The 19,851-nt window shown below is 43.8% G+C and overlaps 1 protein-coding gene across 2 annotated transcripts in view; it reads right to left on the bottom strand.

Moving 5' to 3' along the window:
• LOC139755356 (SUN domain-containing ossification factor) overlaps positions 1-19,851 on the bottom strand; it is a 127,599-nt gene that overhangs the window by 78,733 nt on the left and 29,015 nt on the right. The window lies entirely within an intron of this gene.

The raw sequence follows: 19,851 nt of genomic DNA, 5'->3' as shown, positions 1-19,851 counted from the left end.
TATATATATATATAAGGATCACAATTTTGCGCGTGATCAAGATATTCCTATGAGTCCACGGGGAAAATGAAACACGATAAGTTCCCAAGTGCACTTTCGTGTAATAATCACATCATCAGGGGAGACACAAGAGAGAAATATGTCAGTTGATAAACATCGAAGAGACGAAGCTAGGACGCCATTTGGTAAACATGTGATTGTGATTGTTTACCAAATAGCGTCCTAGCTTCGTCTCTTCGATGTATATCAACTGACTTATATTTCTCTCTTGTGTCTCCCCTGATGATGTGATTATTAAATCTGCCATCACGATTCCTATTCAACAGTTGAACACAACCAATAAATCTAATATCTCCAACGATAATAATAAAACAATAAACCTCAGCTGTAAAGACAGATTCGTGAGAATTCAAATCAAATTTCACCTAAGTTTATAATCAAGCTAACCAACTTGAATAATTTCACTGCACGGTAACATTGTTACTGGCATGACCAATTAAGACTCCACACTAACATAACCTTTTTGTTTTCTAGCAGGGCCTACGGGTAATATTAACTGACCTTTGACCTGACCCTTAGGGGTCAGGTCAAAGGACTTGACAAATCATAACGCTGGCGTCGTATCCTAGTCTCCATCACCACGACCCTCTTCACGGTGGGGAACGGACCGGAGCAGGAGGACCTTCAACATTCCGACAGGAAGCCCCACCGTAAGCTTCAAGAAGTCGTACATTCGTACACGTGCTTTATTCCCTCCCCCCCAACTCGCCCCCGTCATACGTGCGTCATCACTCATTACGAGCGTTCTAGGAACGACTCAACGGATATCTGTCTTCGTCCGCTTTGCAATGAGTGTGTGTGCACACGTCTCGTCGTTACAGCATGGGAATTTACGAGCCAATATATCTCACTCTACGTGGACAATAACCAGCCTAACCCCTTCCTACGTACCCTTTACCCAAACGAACTCGATAACGCTTTGGCTATGCATACCTAGGAATATCGTTTCTCTGCAGCTCCCTTCCCTCTCCAACAGCGTTGTGTTAGAACCAGGCGACACTGAAATACCTAAAGCAACTAATCAAGCATTGTTTGTAGATGTGCCCAACTAGTGGCAGCAGCAGTAGTGTGTGTGTGTGTATATGTGTGTGTGTGTGTGTGTGTGTGTGTACCTACGGTGTGGGCGGGTAAGCGGGCGAGCGAGCTGTCGAGGCCGAGGCACCGCTATAGGGAAAGGCCCTGACATTACTGCTGGCGAGTAGGGCAGGGAGGTGTTTGCTTGCTTGCTTCTATGTTTACCGCCGCCCTACCACATCGCCGTCACCATCGATGCAGTCTGTATCACCCTCACGCTCATACTTATCCCCTTCCGTACGACTGTATGACCCCTGAGTGCGAGATGACCTGGCCCGATATTTACCCATAAACTTATGGGGTCAGGCCAAAGACCAGGCCATGACACCCATGGGTTGTACAGACGTCCACCTATTCGTGTATACAAGAGGTAAACGCCAATGCTTAAAACACGTCTAACAACTCGTCTGACCCATAAGTATCGATATGAAATATCACACATTTACAAGGGCATTCGACAGTCCACACTCACACGAGTGGAGATATAATACTCGATAAATCTCAAAACCTACAGATGCTAGCGCAACACTGAGAAGCAAATACAAAGAGGAAAGTGGGGGGGTTACACCGGGCTCTGGCTACCTATGGTTAAGTCGCGCGCGCATAGTCTACTTCGGCGAGGTTGCAGCATGGGAATACATTCTCGCTGAAGGACTTCTCACTCCAGAGGAGTCCAGCATTTCCCCGCTACTGATTGTAACGCACCCCTGAAGCTGCAAGAATTCCTGGTTATACTATAATAATAATAATAATACAATAATAATAATAATAATAATAATAATAATAATAATGATGATAATGATAATAATAACAATAATCGTAATGAATGAAAGTATCTCTGTTTCATATCAACTGAGCTTTTACTGTAAAGTCGTTTTGCCTATACCATATCAGCCATTATAGGGGGAAAAACAGGAAAATACGCAGAAAACGAAATGCGTGGCACTATGACTTATGAACGAAGAAAACGAAGAGCGAGACACACTAAATTCTAAAACAAACTGGGACATGATACGGAACAAAAAAAAAAAATATATGTATGTGCCTCACACGGCGAACGCCAGACAAGTACATATCCAGGGCAAGGAGTATAACATTACTACACCAAGAAGGGCAAGCGACCTTGAAACTCTTGGAAGCCCTTTCGGGCGACATTGAAGACAGTTAAGGGATGAACTCTTATATCTTCAGCAGAGCACAGTACCCCATTAGCGGCGGTCAAGGCCACGCCACTCGGCACCTCTCTCTCAAATCTTATCGCCACAACCCTACACCCGGCCCAGAACTCCCAGTGGAATATCGTATTTTCACACGAAAATACATCAACAATAAATGAGTTACGTAAAAAGAAACGATAGGAGACAAGTAGCCTGGAAATTGGAATAAACTGCTGGTATAACGGGCCCAAAGAAAAACAAACTTGATAATTTGCCTCCTGGCAACAGGCTACCCAAGAAAATAGGCAATTAACAACATTAATAATAATAATAATAATAATAATAATAATGATAATATAATAATAATAATAATAATAATAATGATAAGCATAATACATAATTATTATCATTATTATTCCCATGAAAATAGCAATTAATCATAATAATAATCCCTTCATCATATAGCCTCGCCACGGGCCAATAGGTCTCCTACAGATTCGTTCTATGAATATTTTACAGACTGGATGGCGAAACAATAGACGAACCCACGGTTCCGGCCGGCGACAAGATGGACAACATCCTGCACTCTCTTAATCAACGATTAATCGTCAAATCATTGAATGACTAATTCAAAACAATACATCATGCCTCACGAAAGACAAGTGAATTGAAACGTTCCCTCGAAGGCGGTGTTAAGAAACAGACGAATGAGCCTTCAAGGTAAAAAGTGCCCCTTCCCCTGACTCTTTCTCTTCCTGCTGGAAGAAATTGACAACAGTTTGAGAATGGTAGGATTTCCAGCCTCCATAGACTCCCAAGATTTCGCAACAATGCGATAACAGTTAAGACGTATATCTTGTGATATAGGGAGACGTAATAGAAGAACAATGCGAGAAGCGTGACGGGAATGGTCAAGAACACATTGTTGCCGTCAGGAACATGGGAACCGACACGTGACTCAGCAAACAAAGGCCTGGCGGCCCAGGGGAACACGTCAGCAATTTCTCCCGCGTAATCTCGTTAGGGCGGAGCGCCCGCCTCTCTCACGCCTCGTACGACCAGCCGAGCAAAGCACCCAGACCAGCGGTGTACCCCGTTGTATAACTTTACAACCACCATGTTTCATCTACCAGTCTTCGAGCACGAGGGAGCGATCGGTCGAGCCAGCTAAAGTGCTACATGTGTTCAAAAATCTTTATTCAAAAACTAACACACACATACACATCTCCCCAAGCCCCATAACTGACTGAACCCCACGAAGGAAACCCTTGGCTTAGGTCGGTAGGGTCAAGCCATCACACCCAAAGGTCAAAGCCGTCGCGTTGCGTTCGAGGAGTTAACCTATCCGTAGCCATGCATAAACAAGCGAGATGGGAGGCCAACCCATGTTTATATATAGCCACCCCTGCGACACTTCACCCTTAATACCCTTCCTTCCCTCATTACTGTAAACGTGTACCCTTTAAAACCTCCTGAAATAACATGGCAAGATATGAGCTACACCCCCACCCCAAGACGCCAATTCTGAAAAAATCGATTGCTGAAAGCAATGACCGATATCTCGTCCTCAGTCACAAACCGAGATAACCGTATGGCCTCCTCTTGCAAAGAGATAAATCGACGCAACACGGCGTTGTCCACATTAAACAATACCTCTCGCATACACATATACGTCTACTGACAACAATCTAAATATACTTGCAGGAGAGAGATAAATCACAGGTGTACAGGTATTCCCACAAAACTTTTGACGTGGACACGGCGTACAGGAATCAGGAATTTCATCAACCCATAAAAATAGAAAATCAATATATATATGCAATGCACCCTTGATAAAATCACCTCCGTCCCTCCCGTATACTCTCGATCAAGATGATGATGCCAAGCTCGGCTGCAAGTGAACCTACACAAAACCGACTTGACGCCACATTCCAAAGGGCCGTCGTACTGCTACAAACTAATCTAGGGAACGCTCTTGTACCCAGCAGCCCAGGCCCCCACCCGGATCTCAGCTGCGCAATACACCATGAACACCAGCTGTTCAGATTGGGATCTGGTACCTGACACTCATTCAAAAAATCTTTTTTAGTAAAAAAAATACAGCCACCAATCAGTCTACCGTCTGTAAGTCGAAACAAGCAATCAAAATGTCGAATTTCAGATATCCCAAGATACTTGTACTGCTCAGGGTACGAATCTGTTGGAAAACGACGCCAGAGGAAAATTCTAATAATGAATCTGCACTACAATAGATCCCCGAGCACGAGCTGAAACGGCCTATCCTCAACATACAAGCACAATATCAGTTAATCAAAGACTCAAATAAAAGATTTTGTTTATCATCTGCAAGGGGATGGGGTCCCTGTGCAGGTGGCAAGCATAACAAGCACTCAGTTGTTGTGGGGGCATCGAGAGCTTCGCACCAAGATTCAAGTCCCAAGTTACGTGTGACGACTCATCAATTCTTGTAGAATTCACATGTGTCACAGTGAGAAATGCATTGGAAAACTTGGGGCTTCGTTTTCTTCAGCAAGTTTTCTCAAATGACACTCATTAGGAAAAAAAAAAACCTATTTAATATAACTGGAAACACATGCAGCAAGAGTTTGAGATTGATTTCATCACGTAAACATAGACGGACTCTGCATACACAACTTTGACTCCCTTGGGCGACAGTATAAAAATACACAAAATATCGTTCTTAAAGTGTACCTTGTTGACAGTCTGTCTCCCCACCAACCTTTAGTACCATGCCATTTTTAACGTCCTTTCATAGAGATATAATGATCACTACCAAACCTCTGGTGTTACTGCTAACCACTAGCTTGCCACACAATCTTTAACCCTTAAGAGAATGATGGCATCTTACCCAAGCGTCGCATCTTTGCGGTGGTAACGTATGGCGTCACCAAAACCGCGTTACGCAGCCACACACACACACACACACATCCTACGGAGGAGTCAACACCACAGCACACGAACAACACGTTACCTGATCCACTTGGATGCCTCCAAAAATCTCCTGTTGCACCTTGCGTCATACACGAAGATGGTGACAAGTCTCGTCACCAGGAGATACTGCACCAAGCCACAGGCCACCCTCATCCCTTCAGCACTCCTCTCTACTCAAGACAGCAACAACACTGGAGGCTGGCTCACCCCGCCCCGCGCCAACCAAACCATGATGATTCCGCCAAGTTTCCCGCTCTCCCACCAGTCAGGTCAACACCCAACATGGAGACGATTTACACCCCCCCCCCTCCCTCCACAAGGCTAGGTATTGTGGAGACCTACCCCAGGCAGAGAAGGCCTAGGATACCTCCTCCTCCTCCTCCCGTCTGACCAGATGGACAGCAGAGCACATAATGACCACAGTTCCCCCTTCTCACCCGCGCCCATCAAACTAAATATTCTTGTTCATATAAATCTGGGGTGACTCAACAACGGATCATAGCCATCTGTATGCTTGCTGGGTTGGATGGTTATCGAACGGGACATAAAGCACGAGACACATCAATGAGAACAGCTTACCGTAAACTTTTCGCCGACGTGTCAACGTGTGGCGGAGGTGAGGTGCGTCGCGCTTACCTGGCCTGACATTTCAACCCAAATTCAAAGGATGAAGACCCATAAGGTACCGATCCCTTGCCCCCATCCCACCCCAAACCCCCCCAACAAGGGTTACACGAGTCCGTGCTTAACACTAGAAGTTTTAAGATGGTATACATGCAGCTAGGAGGAAACTCACAGCTTCAGCTTATGGCGTATTGATACACCAATAGCCCGTATTACTCGTATCCACGAAGATGGTACTGACCCAACCCGTCGCGTCCTCCCTCACAGATCGTGCCACGCAAGCTGCAACTGTCTCAGGATTCTTGTCTTACGTAGCCTCAAACCCTACAACCTTCACTTCCTCAAACTAACGTTATTACTGTCCCGCCTTGACCATCGCTTACATCACTTCACTTTCTCTTTTCCTCCGAATCCCAATACACGAGGAACTCGCACGTCCTTCCGTCAAGCCTCCTCTTCTGACTAACACATGGAAATACCTATGTGGAGACAACACAGAGACGGGTCTAAAAGAAAAAAAAAAATGACATAACCAAGCGATAAGGTCCAGGCATACAGGACCACGAGGAGGGGAGCAGTCCACCAGACAGTGTGAGGAGGGTGTCGTAACGTGTGCAAGACGAGCATAATGGGCGGGATGGATGTATCCCGTAACGGAGGTCGAGAGAGAGAGAGAGAGAGAGAGAGAGAGAGAGAGAGAGAGAGAGAGAGAGAGAGAGAGAGAGAGAGAGAGAGGGAGAGAGAGAGAGAGGAAGTGCAGAATGCGCATATGCCCTCTTGGCTCCTCCCTAGAAGCGAACCTCACCCGCCCCGAGAGCTCTTCCCCCCCTCCACCCAATTCCTCGGCTGGCGTCTCCTCATGCGGCCCACCTCCTCCCGCATCATCCTCCTCCCTTAACTAGCCTCCTTACACCAGATAGACAGACACGACGTTTCACCTAAATCTACGTATGAACAACTGACCGACGCCGGCCAGATGGTGCGTCATCATAATACAGGTCATCATCTCTCACGATGAACCTCTCCTCTAAGCCGTCGTCAACGAAGGACCATCATGCCCCACACTGCAGGGGAGTCGTCGTGCAGTCCATATCCATGGTCCTCGTCGACGACGGATAGACAAACGAGATAACGAATCATCGGAAACTGACCGCGGGGCACGCCATGAAACACCTAATCATCAGAAATGTATCGACTGATCACACACACACACACACACACACACACACACAACACAACGACTGAGGTTACGGGCATCCAAAAAGGGCAAGAGGTAAACCATCTACTGCGAAACAGGTGTAATCAAGGTACCTGACGTAATCCCACCCCCAACCTGAGCTGACCGTAACCAACCGCCCGAACTCAATATCTTTTGTGTGTGTGTGTGTGTGTGTGTGTGTGTGTGTGTGTGTGCGCGTGCGTGCGTGCTGGATGTTGTTCCACACACACACACACTCCTCTCCATGTAACTCGTTCAATATGATGGGTATGGTTCACTGAATGGCTGAGCAGCGCTTTTCTTTCGATGAGTTTGAGAGAGAGAGAGAGAGAGAGAGAGAGAGAGAGAGAGAGAGAGAGAGAGAGAGAGAGAGAGAGAGAGAGAGAGGGGGGGAGTTTGCGTGTTTAAGAAAGCCGTTATGGGTAAGGTGTGGTCCGGTTTACAGGCAAGGCCACTACTAGCAAGGGTCCCCCACCTTCAGAACACACCCAACCTTCCTTCCTACCCACCTAGCTCTCCACTCGCTACAGATCAGCTTAGTACCTTGCTAATAAAACCCAGTTATTTCCAAATATCTTTAATATCAACATTCATCAAAATAGCTGTTCTATGAGAATTTTTTTTCTTGAAATATAAGTGCTTACACAGAGAAATCAAAAGTGATTCTACAAAACTATTTACTCCCATGCCTCCTTAGTACTTTGCCTATGGAAGCTGAACATTCCCATCCTTCCCAGGGTCAACACACAAACAAAACCACCAACACTGCCTCACAGGGGTCAACATATAAACAAATTCGACGAACACCTCTTTCCCTAAGATCAACGCACCATGAAATCTTCCTCATCCTAGGGAGGGAAACAAACAAAAAAAAAAATCACCTCCCTAAGAACATCAACACACTCAAAAAGCGACACCTTACGTATTAAGTACAAAAAAAGCAGAACGAAGACAAATCACCTCGTATGTGGGACACTAACACAAACACAGCAAAAAAAATCTCCCTTCGATCAATACAACTAAAAAAAAAAGCAAAAAACCGTATTTCCTCTAGCTCAACAACACAAACAAAATCATGACAATCTCCACACCCTTCCCTCCAGGTACAGCAACACACAAGCAAGCAACAGCACCACCAGCAGGAACTAGTTCCAGGGATGTGCGGGGAGGCCGGCCGGTCCTAAATCATACCGGTTTTACGAATCAGGTCCCGTCGACAAGTGGTCCCACGTATTAACCTAGTACGTTGAGCGCTCCTGGTGCTCGTGTGTGTGTGTGTGTGTGTGTGTGTGTGCGCGCGCGCGCCGCTTCCTGAGGGAGGTAGGCCACAGCCGCTTAAAACGATATAACTCGTTCCTCCTCCCTAAAACTTCATATATCAGGTGATGTCCTAAAGCTACACACACACTCTTACAACATCATCTTTGCTTCCCAATTACAACCTTCAAATATAATAACCTCGAACACGACGGAACGACCCCTTGAGTAGTAGACCGGGTCGGTCTTACCCAATAGGTCGTGACGTCGTCGCTCAACGATCGTTAACGTCGGGGAGACCTTCATCGACAACCACTAAATGCATCGACCGCCACCTCGTCAGTCACTTAGCAACCCCTCCCCCTGTACTACAACATCGACACGAACAGGCCAACAGATCAACGACATTAATTCTGATTAATATGGATATCTAAAGATAAAAACCACTCGCTGATATGATTTCGTTCTGAGTAATACTATGGCCTGAATACTATGATGTGTCTTGCACATCAGTAAATGTGTCAACTTACAAGATACCCATTCCAGTTTTCTGTCTGTCTTGGACATAAACAACGGGTTAATATCTTATCAAGTGACGAGTCGCTACCTTATCTCGGTCAGACTCCGCTCTAACCCTAAAGGGACTTTTAACTACTGACAGACGCAGCCATAGACAGTCACCAGGCTTGAATTGTACCTATAGTGCGTCTCCCTCAAACGGAAGCATGCTTAATCCACATAACTACAACTACTGTGGTATCTAAAGTTACTTTCATATTTTTCCATGAGAGAGAGAGAGAGAGAGAGAGAGAGAGAGAGAGAGAGAGAGAGAGAGAGAGAGAGAGAGAGAGAGAGAGAGAGAGAGAGAGACTAATAACCCTTAACCCATACATCTCGGGGGAAGGTTAACCACCACCAGGGTGAGGGGTGACGCATCAAGACCCGGAATAACCAACTGGGCTGACGCAGGCCATGCCCCTCTGCTCGATCATCAAAGCTGTGGCACGGGAGGGATGATAACCAGTGATGACTCTTACGCCGAGGCCAACTTTACCAATATACACGACTGACATATTACTTGCGCCTCCTTGGCTATCTGAAAAGATTCACAGATCTCCCGTCTTTTAAAAAGCACAATCTGTATGTATTTCTACCGAAATAACCCGTGGCTTTCTGCTCTCTTCCACTATCACAAACAGCGTCATTAGGACCCAATGGTCTATTGCTCTCTGAATTCATTTGTGTGTATGTATATATATACTGCACACAACATCAACAATCGTGGAATACCGACCGTCGTCTATTTTCTTGCTTACATGCGCCTGACTGCTGGCAAGATACTGGTGACGGAGCGCAATCTCGGCCAAGCGGTTGCAAGGTCAGTGGGTTAGTGCCACCGACCTCCCCAGAGCCGTGGTCTTTTTCCCACACACTCCTAACAACACAACTAAAAAAACAAAACAAAAAAATTCATACCCATTACAATCTAAATGAATAATAACTAAAATATTCACCTGATTTTTACGTCGCTGCATTTTAAGTGGGAATGCTCAACATGTGTACAATCCACTTGGAGCTCACAGTATCAGATAAGCTAAGCGATCAATACACATCAACACTTTTTTTTTTTGTTTTTTTACCGTCAAATGCGGCAAAGGCGAGATGTCGTGTCCTTGTAAAAGGCCATCCCAGAAGTTGGCCTTTCACCTAACTTAGGGTCACGCCAGGGATTCAATAGGCCAGGCCATTATCATTATAATTATATAATAATAATAATAATAATAATAATTATCATTATTATCATTATTATTATTATTAGTAGTAGTAGTAGTAGGAGTAGTAGTAGTAGCAGTAGTAGAAGCAGTAGTAGTATTATCATACAACTCCAGAACCCTTTTCATGAGGTTCTAGCAGCACTACACATAGGAGCTGGGAAATGATTGACAGCGAACAAGTCCTCAAAGGGACTATACTCGTTTCCCTTCATTGACCGATGTTACAGCCTCGCCAAAGTAGGTTCTCGCTCCCGGGGTAGCCATATGCGAGCGGAGATCCGATAACGCCGTTTAACGGATATAAAGCCTTAGGTAATCAGAGCTATTTTCTCTTATCAAATATCTACAAAATACATAACGTGCCTGCTTTACTATATGAGGAGTAGGATACACATCTTCCGGTTTCCAATGGTTATCGCGTTTCACATTCCTGAAGGCCAAGCGGAAGTTGCGAAGAAAAAAAAAATCTCTCTAGTTTCATCCAATCCCAAACCTGTAGACAGCAGCAGTCACCTCGGAGACGTGTGAAACAAGAGACTAGACTCCACTGGCTATCATGCTAATCCCCTTAAACATGATGGTGCGGCTCTGGGCTATTTAATACGTTCCGCACCTTGAGCGAAGCTACCGTTACGACCGCTTGCATGGCGTTACAACTTATTAACATGACGGCGCGACACTTGCATTCTACACCCAGTGGTGGTGCCCTCTATCGCTTGAACTTAAGTTTCACTACCTCTCTCCGCTTTAAACTTCTGTGTGTGTGCTCTCCACGTTCACAGTCTCGTAACTCGGTCCATTCCATTCGCCCACTACTCGCACTGCGAAAGAATTTGTTTACGTGTGTGTGTGTGTGTGTGTGTGTGTGTGTGTGTGTGTGTGCACAGCCAACATAATAAAAATCATTCTAGTTGACGTGACAGTCAAATAAATGTTTTCTTTTCCAACGGCATTTATATATATATATATATATATATATATATATATATATATATATATATATATATATATAAAGAGACTGGCAAGCGAGAATGGTATAAATGCCCTTACTGTGCATGTAATTAGTGGCAACTGAATGGTATTACTGCAAGTGTAGTAACAAACACAACTTTAAAAGCAGGCACGTGTTTTATTCATTCGCGACAATTATAGATTGGGATGTACATTCATGTTCCATAACTCTAGTAAACATTTGACAAGCATCAAATTTGAAATGCCTGTAACTTTTGCAGACACTGGGGGAAGTCTACTGATATATAAGAGTTGACAACAATATAGGCAACAATATACAACTACAAACTACCGCTCAGTACACGAATACATTACTTTTGTTTTAAAATTCATTCACACATACACACTATATATATATATATATATATATATATATATATATATATATATATATATATATATTTTTTTTTTTTCATACTATTCGCCATTTCCCGCGTTAGCAAGGTAGCGTTAAGAACAGAGGAGTGGGCCTTTGAGGGAATATCCTCACCTGGCCCCCTTCTCTGTTCCTTCTTTTGGAAAATTAAAAAAAAAACTGAGAGGGAAGGATTTCCAGCCCCCCCGCTCCCTTCCCTTTTAGTCGCCTTCTACGACACGCAGGGAATACGTGGGAAGTATATATATATATATATATATATATATATATATATATATATATATATATATATATATAATGTGTGTGTGTGTGTGTGTGTGTGTAATGAACTCACATGGTCCAATCTAATATACAGATGATTGCTGTGAGAGAGCAAAACAGTTCAACGCACTATATTCTTTGTCAAAAATTCATTACCAGCTACCATAATACTGCACACACATCTATGATATGTTGGGAAGGTGCATGCAGACTTTAAGTTCAACCCACGGATAACTAAGTTTAACAAGAGTTCATTCCACAAAAATATATACCCTTCGTCGGGTAGGATACACAGAGATGTAAAAAGCGATATGCCTCCACAGGCCTCTAAATGGGACGCTTTATTGAATGTAAGGAAACACCGATGCACGTACGATTATATCTCAAAGGCAAAGGTGCATCAAAGATATAATGCATACAACCAACCCCAACAACACTCGTGTTTCAACTGACGACTTCTTATCATCTTCATCACTACGGTACGACCCTGATGAACAGAAGAGTACGACCCTTGAATACGACTGCTCGGCTCGCCCCTTTGAGGATGTAAACAAGCGGGCGCAATCATACCCATGACTCACACAACGCCGTGCTCAAAGTTTGCACTTATACCTTGCTCATGTTTTGTGCTATTCCGCTCAAGGAGTTAAAATCACATTTCGCCCGTCCATTAAAAAAAGAGAAAACAAAATGATGATCATGCAGCCACCTGAAAATAATTTACAAGTGTTAACAGATCACTAATGTATGCTCAGCTGTATGTTCTGCATCGCGGCGCAAAAAAAAAAAAAAAAAAAAAGAAATCTATATATTCCTGAAAAGCATAAACGGGCCATCACATTTAATGGAACAACAACAGCAATAGGCTCATTAAACATCTCGAGAACGGCAATAAAGCAAGCGACTGACAAAACCAATACAATCTTAGTCTTTCCTTAACTTAGCCTTCTCGCCTAATACGCCTCCAACCCTAACACCACACCTTAACCGACCCCCCCTGACGAGACTGAAGCTTGTTTGCCTGAAGACCACACGGTAGATAAGCCGAACCATCTTGCCACCAAGGTTAAACTCACAATGCCAACTCTTCCAGGGACTGTCTCCCAGTTCATGCAGCCAGCATGAGTTAGCACGCCCTTCAGTACATAAACCACAGCCTCGTCCTAAAAGAAATCCTAAATGTACTGGTCTCCACTACATTATTACGTTCTTGCTTAACTAAAAAAAAAGAAAAAACTAAATAAAACTAATACGACATAAGAAACAATCAGAAGGAGTTACAAGTCCCAAGCTTTGGATTCATGTTAGAGAACTGGATTTGAATATTAGAGAAAGTTGGAAAGATGTTTTGAGAAATTTGGATTCAAACAAATCATGTCCACGTTCAGTAAAGATACAAACACTGACGCTATAACGGAAGCAGATGACTGGAACAAGTAGCCAAGGTGAGGTTATAAACGCTAATGCACTGGAGAGCGTTAAAAATTTCTAGGTTGCATAAATTCACGATGGGCAACAAGCATTGCAGGCATCTGCGTTGCATAACTTCCCGCCTAGTGTGCGTGTGTAAAATGTATAACCTGAACTTCATACAACAGCACTCGAGTTTATAACACCTGCAGAAAAATGCCTTTCCTTAATAAATATGCAAATTCACATGCTCCCAAATATTATCACCTGAGCACCTACACTTGCGATAACTAATGCATACGAGATGTGTATCGTTCTCGAGTTATCGTGTTCACAAGGATGTGTCTACACACAAACAGACAGACAGACAAAGACATGGAAGGGACGACGAATAAATGTCCCTCATACACCCTTGCAGAGGCGGGAAGCAATATCGCTAGGCCGGTGGTAAACTGAGGTTACTGCTCACAGGATGAGCAAGGGGTGAACAGTAAAGCTGCCGGTGACAGCGACACAAATCAATCTTCGTCGTATGAAGCAGCAACCCAACTGCAATTTCCTACATTGTTATGTTCCCGTGCGCACTGCACCTCACTGGTATGTAATGCCACCAGAACTCAGTTCTCGGTCCTTCTTGCGGGAGTTCCCCTTCACCATCGTCCCCCCAACCCCCCAACAGCAGCATCCCCAAAAATAATTCATCATACGAGGCAGAGATCAGGAAGCAATGGCAGGGGGGCCGGCAGCAACAATGTGAGCGGCGGCACCTTGACCCAGGCAGGGGGGAAGCCTCGCTCGATGGAAGGGGCTCCGCCATACATGGCAATTCGGCCACACTGTCCACTGGTCGACGGCACCACTTCCGTTCAACTTCATCACCCGTGTCCTTCAGCCCTGTTCCACGCTCCCATGAACGCGGGGAGGCTCACACCACCCTCCCGTGATCTTGCATACATTATCGTCCCTAACATAAGTAGCTTCGAATGAGATGTAGACATATCCACAAGTTACAAATCAAATTGGTTTGCGGTTGTGCATAGATGCACATGAGGTCCTTACACTGAGTTATAGGAATCTTCAACTGAATATTACATTATAACTTTATAAAATATTAGTTTCAATGTACACCAAGCCATAGCAACACTACAAGAGTCCTGTTTAGTTACTAAGCAAACCCACTCCCTCCGTATTATTCATAACCTATTCTAACATTTTTATTCATCTCCGCTTTACCATATTTCATTTCCACAATCCTCCACCTCCACCTCTGAACAACTCCGCACTATTGTTACGTTATGAAATCCTGAGAGAGAGAGAGAGAGAGAGAGAGAGAGAGAGAGAGAGAGAGAGAGAGAGAGAGAGAGAGAGAGAGAGAGAGAGAGAGAGAGAGAGAGAGAGAATGATAGAGCCCATTTGAGGCAGCAGGTAGACCATGAAGGTGTTTCACGAGGAGTTCTGTAGCCTCATTACCATATCATTGTCACCAGCACCTGATCACGCGGCTCTCCTTCGTCTCAAGGAGGAATTTCCAGTGAAAGTTGCTTGCCTTTTTCCTAAGGTCACACCGGATGAAACCTGATGTTCATGATACACTCCTGTGATCGGATGCTAAGATACACAAGCAGCAGCGGCTCGTCCAATGCGAACGATGACTGAGGAATGATTACTGAAATATAAACTGAATTACTCTAAAACTACATATATATATATATATATATATATATATATATATATATATACATACATATGACGAAAAGTCTTTACATATTTCTCTAAGAACGTATCATAAATGAGAGTAAAGCACTCTAAAGTGGTCTTTACATCACCAGCGATAAATATGTCACCTCCCTACGCATCGTAAAAGGGTCGTGATTAAGAGCAAAGGAACTGGTCTAGTGTAAAGGTTCATTACTTTTGCCGTAAGAGCATCTAAATCTACTGTAAACTTCTACCATGGTCCTACCTATGCTGTGGGAGGACAGACCGGTTGCTGCGGTGGCTGTAAGGTACACGTGACCCACGGAACAGCCACGTGAGATCTATCAACATGACGACCCACTTGTATCGACGGGTCTCCACACAACTCTACACTCTCCCTTCCAATACAAACACTCCCTGACTCCATCCATATACCAACTCTACTAGACAAAACATATAAAAATCAACCTGTCACCAAATGGAATCATGTGCGAGAAGAGACCCAAATGCTAAACCATAATGTTAAGACGCGACTCGCACAGAACATAGTTTTTGTTTTATCTCGAGGAAAACAATTCTGTTAATTGCTTCATACACATCCAGAAATATTCGGAAGCAATTATGATAAATGAAGACATATGGCAAGGCGTGAGCCAACCTCCCAACACCATTCCACGAAGACTGCTAGTCACTCCCCCGTTGCCTCTCTCCCTCTTCACTTACCTTATTCATGTTAATGAAACAATGTAGGGAAGGTATTATGACACAAATTTCATTCTGCTACAGACCACGAGTGTACTCTGCCAGGTGAGGATCATGCTAGAGTGGTAACTACGACGAGAGGATTGCTCCCAGCCTGTAGTGGCAACACTTCCAATGGACATTATATGTTCAGGGCGTGAGGAGCTCGCCCCTCACCAGGATACATTTGAATTAAAAACTCTCCAAAGCCTGCCTATAGTTAGAGGGGCTTCAACATATTCTGACGGTCTCCGTAAGCTACGATGGATATTGTCAAGCTGGAAGTCTTAGAGGAAGCCAGTACATATTAAGGATTTTCTTTAAGTTGATCGATGTTTCCCGCATTAGCGTAGTAGCTTCCTGAAAAGGCTGAGAAAGTCCACATTCGCTCACATTAAAGCTCTATCATGCACTGCAACCAAAGCTCCCAATCCAAAAACAAGCCCAACAGACCTTCCCATGGTTTACTTCAGCCGGTTCACATGCCCTGGTTCAGTCCACTGACAGCACGTCGACCCATGTATACCACATCGTTCCAATTCACTCTATCCTGTGGCACGCCTTTCACCCTCCTGCTTGTTCAACATGCCCCATCGCATAAAAAAGTCACTCTATCCCTCGCTCTCCAGTTTGGTCTTCCCCTTCTTGTTCCTTCCACTTCAGACCCATATATCCTCCTAGTCAATTTTTTTTCACTCATTCTCTTTATATATGCAAACCAATTCAGCAAACCACCTTAGCTACCTCTCATCCACACTTTTAATTACCACAACTCTATCTTACCCTTTTCTTACTTAATCAAACCACCTCACATACATACTGACCTAAAATCATACAAAGCATTTTAGATTAATCAAATTCTTCGATTAATAGGTAAAGCAGGTCACACTTATCAATAAGAAAGGCTATAAGCAAATTCAAAAGGCAACTTTCATAATACCAAAGCTAAAAAAAAAAAATAGCCTTTTCTTAACGCAATGCAAAGATAAAATATGTCGATCAGCCTCTGGTTCATGAGGTACACCAAGCAGTGGGCGCGCAGTGGTCCAGAACAGGGTGAGGGTCGCGGCGCGCAGCTGAGCGGTCTGCTTTCAGTTTCCCAAACTCCCTTACAGACCCTTCCCCTTCCCCCACGCTTCCTACCCACGCAGTCGCAACCTACCCCCCTAATCACCCCTCCCTAGCAACCGGTCCCACCCATTGGCGCCATCTGATAGCAGGTAACTAATCGGGTATTAGAGGAGTGGTAGGCGTGAGGAAATCAGCCAGTACAAGATCGTCACCAGATGAACTAATTATCACTAAATGAAAAATAAAAGCAAGCAAACAAGCACTTACGGACGTACATACACGGCTTTCACACACGGTGACTGTTAATGCTATATAATCAATAACGGCTAAAGCTGTCTCTTCTACGGCTAATACTGTGATGAGCTTGTGAAAGGTAATGATGCAAGCTTAAGTAATGCTGTAGGCTTATGGTGGGCAATGATAAAGTAAGACAGACAATGGTATAAACTTATGGATGGTAGTGCTGATAAACTTGGTAATGCTACAATCCTGTGATGGGCAATGCCGTTAAGGTGGGTAACGTTCTAAATTACGGTGGGTAATAGTTACTTTTCGGCGGGGAAAGCTGTAAACTTATGGCGGGTAACGTAACCGTACGACGGGTTTTGCTGTAAACTTGAAATGGATAAGGGCACAGACCTATGATCATTAATGCTGTAGGCATGTTGAGTGAAACGAAAAAAACAAACTTGAGACATAATACTGTTTAGTTATTTACTAAAGAAATGTAAAAAGAGCGGCTTATTGCACGCAGGCAACGGGTAATGATGTAAGCACTTCCACCGAATAAGAAAAAAAAAAAAATCATAGTATATATTTCTAGCTCAGAAAATTGTCCCTTTCACTTACACAAAGCTTCCCAAAACTGTATTAAGTTTCAGTCCGCGAGAGAAACAGGTAGCAGTGGTGACGGTTCCCCCCCAATGTGTACCTAACCGCCACCAAGGTCCATCCCTCCCGCCTTCCACAGAGACAGGATGGAGGGAACCGGCAGCCGGCCGGCTTTGTTTCCTTCCATAAAAAAAATTCAAAATAACAAAATGCAATCTTCTCATCATCATTACGATAATCAACTTTTATAATCCAATTTTTTTCCTTCGGATCTTGGTAAGATTTTCTTACTTAAAAACATGCACGTTCTTGGAACTTCAGGAACAAATCAAAACTCTACCGTTTATAGTAACTCTAGGATTTTAAAAGCTTCGTAAAACCTTCTTCTAGTTGAGTCTGATGCTCTTGTTTCACCTGGGGCGGAGTCCGGTCGCCATGCTCGTAAGGAATGTTAGCTGGGTTAGTCGACAAGCGTGGGAATTCCGTCAGCTAGTCTACTGTCTGCCTCTAGCGCTACCTGCTAATTCTTCCAGTCCAAAACCCCTCCATCACGGCTTAACACTTTTTACGTCGCACATAATCACTGCCGTGTAAAGTTCTTGCTAACGGTTTCGACATAAGTAAATAATACATGAAACGCTGGGAGTACAGCAGATAAAATAAAGCTGTAATATAACATACTCATTATTTACAGTAATCCTGACTGACTACACAGCGATAACCGACAATGCTGAAAACGTCAGACATTCGCCAATGCCTCTGAAGTTATTTTCGAGGTCTCGTCTAACGACGAACAGCCAACGAACGACACCCGTTGTCAACAATTCTGTGTTTCCGTTAAAAGGTGCGATACACATGGTCAAGAAAATGCGTGACCAATCGATTACTATTTACAGTTTGTACACACACACCAATCGGTGTGAATACCAGCTCTATGAAGGTCTTTACCGTTGACCAAGGGCACCTCAGCTCCCTTTACCTATTATAAGATTACTATTTTTCTTCTGCTAGGGCGTGGAGGTATGTGCAGAAAAAAAAAAAGTAAGCACTAGCCTCGCTTCCATCTGATGAATCGCTATCCACGCACACAGGCTGTTGTCTATCGTCTCATACTCCTTACTATCTCTATTAAACGTTGAAATTCAGTGATGGCAACATCCATTTTTCATTAAACATTTATAACAAAAATTATACGAATACAAACATTCGCGAATAAACGGTGAAAGGAATTCTGCAATCTTTTTTTTTTTTAATCGGAGTACATTAATGAGGGACATACTACTCAGTCTTTTGCAGGCTTAAACCTAATTACACTATTTCCCAAACTAAAGCTAGTGTGGGTTTATAAGAAGAGGCAAGGCTCCCTCTCAGTGTTGTGTAGGTACAAACGGGAGGAGACCCAGCATCTAAGAATGGATGTCGATGGCGTGGTCGGAGCCGAAGGTTCGTTCTTATGAAGGTCAGACGCACTGAGGTCACGCACCCTTGCCATTGCTTGCAACTGTCGGGGTAATGCGGACAAGTGCATCAAAAATGTCAATAATAATAAAAAAAAATAATTACTAGTTTAACGTCGCTTTACCTGCCTCAGCGAGGAAACATTAGGATCAGAAACTACGAAAAAAAAAAAAAAAAAAATATATATATATATATATATATATATATATATATTTGTGTGTGTGTGTGTGTGTGTGTGTGTGTGTCCTTGCATGTCGTCGCTTTACCTGCCTCAGCGAGGCACCATTAAGATCAAAAACTACGAGAAAAAAAAAAAAAAAAATACATATATATATATATATATATATATATATATATATATATATATATATATATATATCTTTGCATTGCTCCTTTCTCTGTTTTCACTTTGAAAAGTGATAGGACAGGATGGGAGGATTTCCAGCCCCAGCTTCCACCCCTGTTAGTCAGATTTTTATCATATTCATATAGGAGATGCCTGGGTATCATTCTCCATCGCTTTCCCTATCAGTCAAACAATGTGATATGAAAGTCTCCATGAAACAAGTACAATCGATAAAGCCAACACTTCCCCCGCAGTGGACTGGCGAGGCACAACTGGCAGGGAAACAGTGGCAGAGAACTGGGTGCATGACGGCCTCGTTCCCTCCCCAGCCTCTCCAACTTCCGCTGACAGGCATGCTGACCACCGCCACGTGTACAATACAAACACAATATAGCACACTACCTGTAATCCTTTCTCCATACGTCCTCAGTTACAGATTATAGCAAGCCGATTATCCAGGCTCAATCTCTCTCCACTGTTCATTCCAACTAGGATCGAAGTTTATGACAGTTAACCTCTTGGGGGATTAT

This window comes from Panulirus ornatus, chromosome 19 (assembly GCF_036320965.1).
Source record: "Panulirus ornatus isolate Po-2019 chromosome 19, ASM3632096v1, whole genome shotgun sequence".
NCBI classification, from domain to species: Eukaryota; Metazoa; Arthropoda; class Malacostraca; order Decapoda; family Palinuridae; genus Panulirus; species Panulirus ornatus.
This window is presented reverse-complemented; position numbering and strand designations above follow the sequence as displayed.